The following is a 6,000-nucleotide window of genomic DNA, read 5'->3' on the forward strand; positions in this document are numbered from 1 at the left end:
ACTTTCTTAATCAAAACTTTTCATAAACACTAGCCATAGGTTTGAATTATCATAGTGGTTGATGTAAATCTCACCTCATCCTTAGTGATTGGATTGTAAGTCTTCCATACATATTATAGGGTTAACCCCTCACTAGTATGTTGAAGCCTTCTTCACATGGTGGATTGTTGGTTTAGGTTGAGTTTTCTCCCTTTGATAACAAAAGACCTTAAGGCTTTTGGTTAAAATCAATTCACCAATTTTTGAGATTTTTACCCCGAACTACGAGGTTTTGATCCTAATCTTTTTATAAGATGTACATAGGCAATGGGTTTATCCATCCAAACACAAAATGTAAATAACTTGTACATTCTCCTCCCATCTCTTCAATCACTTTTGCACAAACAAATTTTCACAAAAACAACAACCTTTGCAACAAGTATGAAAAGGGCTCCCTAGGAGTACCTAGGATGTTTTGGGTGCCCAACACCTTCCCATTGCATAATCAACCCACTTACCTAGATCTCTGTTTCTTTTACTAGTTTTTGTTAAAACTATTAGGTTTTTGTTCGCTTTCTAACCATTCCTTTGGATAAATAGAAGTGCGGTGGTGACTCGACTTTGTATGATTTACCTTGGATTTAGTCAATATCTCTAATGGTAACGAATACCCCACTACAGTTACCATTAGAGATATTGACTAAATCTAAGGTAAATCATACAAATCGAGTCGCCACCGCACTTCTACTTATCCAGAGGTAGAAAGCGAACAAAAACCTAAAAGTTTTATCGAATCAAAAACTAGTAAAAGAGAGTCAGAGATCTGGGTAAGGGGGTTGGTTATGCAATGGGAAGGTGTTAGGCACCCAAAACATCCTAGGTACTCCTAGGGAGCCCTTTTCACATTTGTTGTAAGGTTGTTGTTTTGTGAAAAATTTGTTTGTGCAAACATGATTGAAGAGATGAGAAGAGAATATACAAGTTATTTACATTTTGTGTTTGGATGGATAAACCCATTGCCTACGTACCATCTTAAAAAGATTAGGATCAAAACCTCGTACTTCGGGGTAGAAATCTAAAAATGAGTTGATGAATTGATTGGTCCAAAAGCCTTAAGGTCTTTTGTTATCCAAGGGAGAAAACTCAACCTAAAACCACAAATCCACCATGTGAGGATAGCTTCAACATGCTAGTGAGGGGTTAACCCTATAATAAGTATGGAAGACTCATTGTCCATCACTAAGGATATAGGTGAGTATTACATCTACCACAAAGATAACTCAAACCTAATAGCTAAAGGTTATGGAAAATTTTGATTAAGAAAATGGCCATTGAAACCACAAAAGTATTTGAATGAGTTACATTTACCAATGAAAAGCATTTACAAAGTATGGTCAAAGTTGACTTAAAAGTTCAATTCAAAATAAGTGTCATGAAAAGAAAGTTTGAAAGTCAAAAGCATAAGGCTTAGGTTTCTAACATTTGAAAACAAAAGATTTAATGTTTGCACAAAAGTTTTGGCTTAGGTTAGAGTGGAGGGAAGAAGAAGAATGGCTAAAGTCCTAAACATACAAAGAGGTAAGGAATAAGAAAAAAAACCACAAATGGAGTTCCTCTCTTGAGATCATATTGACGATCCAAGTAGCTCCCATCCTTTGGAATAAGAAATCACATAAGCATAAACTCAAGCAATCAACAATCAAATGAACTCTTGGAAGGCTCCTCAATTATCTTGGATTCCTTTCTCTTAGAAGTTCATGGCAATGGTTCCTCAAATTGGCTCAATGTTGGAGTCCCTAGCACAAAGACACACACATCAAAAAGTTTTATTAACAATCAAAGAATGGACAAGGGGGAGTTTAGAATGTGGTCCTTTCAATGTTCATCTTCAAGCTTTAAGCATTCTAAAGGCATGAGGCCTAGGTGCTGTTTGACTTTTAAGCATTCTAAAGGCATGAGGCCTAGTTGCTCTTCAAACTCCATTAGCTTGGGTAAAGTCCTAAGGTCTAAGTCCATTTTGTCCAATTCCTTGCACTTGGTTCACAACAAACAGACAAACACAAGCACAAAAGATGTATACACAATTATATGCTCAAGTGAGCAAAAGGCAAATGGCATTAGCATAAACAAGTGCTCAAGTGAGCAAAGGGAAAAGCAAATGAATAATATGTGCAAGAATAGTAAATTGCATAAAAGTAAAGTGCAAAAAGTAAATGTTAATGGTTAATAATTAGTGTTAGTAGTTAGTGTGCCATAAGGCAAATTTAGCGCTATGTTAAGCAATCGTAATTGGACTTATGTAGAAGTCACAACTATCTGAGGTCGGTCAATAATAATGTAGGCAACAACACAAGTTAGAAGTCTTGATTAGTGAACCAAGTTCCAACAACTTGCCATGCCAAAAGGAAGAAGAGAATTGATCTTGTATTGGTTTAAGTCTTTTGCACGATTTAGGAAGCAACCTATCCTTAATGCAAAGCCATTCACTTGATCATTTGATCAAGATGAATTAGATTTGAATCAAGAAAGATTAAACCTCCATAATCAATGCTAACTTATCAACCTTCAACTCATTGATCAAAAGGAAGAAAGAAGAAGAAGAAGATGAATAATGGAAAATGGAAAAAGGAAAGAATAAAGTGCATTAAATGAAATAAAATGTACTAATCAACATGTGTTGACCAATGACATTGAGGATCATGGTCAAACAATCAAAAACAGAAGTGAGATGAAGATTGGAAGTCAAGAAATGAACAAAATATTTTTGACATTTTTTAATATTTAAACTAAACTTGAATTAAAATAATAAAGAAAGGTCAAACTTCAAAATCACTTCAAATCAACCTTGAAAGGTCCAAGTGATTTATCCCAAGTTCAACAAGGTCAAACAAAGTTTGACAAAAAAATCCAGCATTTTTAAAAGTCGGAAACTATTTTTAATCAATTAAAAATGAATAAAAATAACCTAATTGAACTAAAATCTCAAATAAATCTCAAATCAATTGAAAAATTGATGAGAATATTTTTCATAGATCCATCATCATTCAAATAGGTTGAGAAAATATTTTTTTATTTTTTGAATATCAAAAATTATTTAAAATGAATTAAAAATAACCAGAAAAGAGAAAATTCACAAAAAATATCAAATGACAAAATAAAAAATATTAAAAATCATATTTAGAAACAAGAATTTAAATGGAAGAGAATGCAATTGGTCCCATATTTTTTGGATTTAAAATAAAGAAGTTATGAATTTTTGAAAATAAAGGAAATAATAGAAATTAAAACAGAAATTAGAAAAATCAAAAAAACCAGGAGCGTCTGATCAAGCCTCATTAATTGACGTGGCTGATCAAACGCTCCAGAAGCGCGCGCTCATGGTACGTCCAAGTCAATGCATCACACAAACATTAAAACAAAGTCATAACATTGGACAGTGGAGATTAAATCTGGAGATGCCATCACACGGTCCGCAATCCATCTGGCAAAGGGGCGGTGACCAGAGCCACCGTCTTCTCCAGCGAACATGAAGATTCCGGCCAAAATTGCAGGTAATGAAAATTTAACCAAATGAAACGATCTTCATATCATTGGAAAGCTGGGGTGATGTACATCACCCCTGTACCATTGGTTTCTCCTCTAGATCCTCATAGAGAGAGAAATCAGAGAGAGAAATTCATGGTGTTCATGCTGAACTTCATGGATTTCAACAATTGAGCAGTCAAAACATTTGCCTCTATGAAGAGGACTTCAGACAACACAAAAGCCAGGCAAATGGATCAAAGATTAGTGAGTTTCGAAGAAAAAACCAGTTGAAGTAAACCTTTGAATTATGAAGATTTGAGCTAGCTTCCTTGCTTCCTTTAGCCAAACAGAACTTCTACGGATTGGTTAATGAAGGTCTAGGAACTTTAGATATAAAGATTCAACCAGATTTAGTTGAATTTTAGATCTGAAAATTTGAAGAGAATTGAACTTAGTTCCTTTAGGTATGGCTCGGTTTTGATTTCTGCAGCATTTCAGATTGATTCAGGGTCCTCAATTATGAAGCATAGCATGTCTATTTATAGATGGAATTAGCTGAGCAAGTGGAAATTCTCGTGTGCATGGCAAGTGGATATTCTTTGCATGGGCTTGCATGATCATGTAGAAGGCCCAAATTCAATTGCATTTGCATGCTGATGACCAAACAACTTGTAATGGACGTGCAGATGGCAATGCAATGGCTTGTGTAATGAATTCTCACATGTTATGCATAATTGAGCCTAAAACTTCACCTCGTCGAAAATGCCACTTGAAAAATTGAAGCATAGGCATGTGGGTAATGGTTGGAAAGGTCGTTACATAAGGAACAAATGTTATGTTGGACCAAAACTCATTTGGAGTGTGTAAATTTATGAAAACAGGCCATGAAGTTCATAGTACAAAACATGCCTTTGAAAACTTTGCCAAATTGGTTCAACTTCAAGCTCTTCTGTTTTGATGCTGCAAGCCTCAAATGAAAAACCCTCCAACATCATAGTTGTAGATCTTTTCAAGAAAATAAAAATTGACTTACATTTTGCATCATTTGGATTTTTGATGAAGGAGTTATGGGTAGTTCAAGTTGGACTTTTTTTACTTTCAATGCATTTGGTCCAAAGTGACCTATAATGTTTTGCATTATCACATGTATTTCTTTTGAGATTTTGAAATTTCGTTCAACATAACATTTGAAGTATACATCTTAAGCTTTCCAATTCATTCTATCCCACCTCAAAATCATAAAAACTGAATGAGTTATGTTCTTGGGAAGTTGACCCAAAATTAGGGTTTCAGTCAAAATGACCTATAATGTCTTGGAATGGGAGATGACCTTCCAAGTTTAAAATCAATTTTTGATGAACATGAAAGTTGTTCATATTGTCCTTAAGAACATTTTTTTCTTTTAGGATCATCTCCATTTGCCCAACTCATAAATAGTTAGGTCTCAGTGCATTTCAAAATGGTTAGATGATATGACTGATCAACTTCTCAAGTCCACAACTCATAACTTGATGAATTGATGATTGAGGGCACTCAAATAAGCTCAAATATGTATGTAATGATGAATTAAAGAACTTCCCTTGATTGTATTTGACCATGGGTTGAGGTTGCTTCATGAGCAAGGCATTGTTGATGATCAAATGAATTAGGGTTTCCTTGGGAGACAAACCTCAAACCCTTTGACTTGCTTTGATCAAAATGATGAATTGAGATACTAGGGAGGCATATTTTATGGATGATAGCTTTGGGAACCATTACTATGCTTGCTTTCATCTTCTCTTGGCCATATCTTTGCACAAAGGGTCTCCTAGAAGCTTTTGACCTTGTGATTGCTCAAGCTACAAACAAGAGATGTTAGTGACATATTTTTGTGCTTTTTGGTTAATAAACAAAAATAAGAAAAGCAATTATACACAATTCAAGCATGCTTTGTGATCTCAAACCACTCACAAGAGGTCCCTCCCCAAAGGCAAAGGAAAATAAGATGCCTATGATCCTTGAGGCAATGCAAATGCAATGTTATGATTCCATGAGAGATCTTAGGGTCAAAATTGGGGTCTTACAGATGCCCCTATTTAAGGTCATTCTAGACGGAGAAGTGAAGGTTAAAATCTTCGCCTCGACGAGGTAGAATGGGCTTAAATAATAACAAAGAGACAAATTTTGGTCCCTAAGAGACCTCATGATGCGAATGTATGTATGCAAACGGTAATACTCTGTGGGGGGATGTGTCCACAAAGGAAAAGATCAGGAGGAATCTGACAACCCCTATGAGTAATTCACTCCATGTGGTAGAGACTCTACCGGGGAGTAAAGGGATAAAAATGCGCGAGCAGGTCACGACTTGAGACTTGCTGAAAGGCACGAAGGAAATCCAGTGAAATACATCAATGGAAAGACTCGAGCCGACTCAAAGATGCACGTATTGGGGAATATGTCAATACATCAAAAATTATCCATAACGGATACTTCGGATAAAACTCCGGACTCTGGGAG

The sequence above is a fragment of the Lathyrus oleraceus genome, chromosome 1, assembly GCF_024323335.1.
Source record: "Lathyrus oleraceus cultivar Zhongwan6 chromosome 1, CAAS_Psat_ZW6_1.0, whole genome shotgun sequence".
Taxonomy (NCBI): Eukaryota; Viridiplantae; Streptophyta; class Magnoliopsida; order Fabales; family Fabaceae; genus Lathyrus; species Lathyrus oleraceus.